The sequence below is a fragment of the Piliocolobus tephrosceles genome, chromosome 18, assembly GCF_002776525.5.
Source record: "Piliocolobus tephrosceles isolate RC106 chromosome 18, ASM277652v3, whole genome shotgun sequence".
Classification (NCBI taxonomy): Eukaryota; Metazoa; Chordata; class Mammalia; order Primates; family Cercopithecidae; genus Piliocolobus; species Piliocolobus tephrosceles.
This window is the reverse complement of record NC_045451.1, coordinates 58,788,057-58,788,287: the sequence shown is the minus strand read 5'-3', so window position 1 is coordinate 58,788,287 and position 231 is coordinate 58,788,057.

Below are 231 nucleotides of genomic sequence, written 5' to 3'. Positions count from 1 at the left end.
CTTGTGAGTGTATGTGTGTGCTTGTGTGTCTGCTTGTGTGTTTTGTGAGTGTGCTTGTGTGTGTGCGCTTGTGTGAGTGTATGCGCTTGTGTGAGTGTATGCGCTTGTGTGAGTGTATGCGTGTGCTTGTATGTGTGTGCTTGTGTGTCTGCTTGTGTGTTTTGTGTGTATGTGTGAGTGTGCTTGTATGTGCTTGTGTGAGTGTATGCGTGTGCTTGTGAGTATATGTGT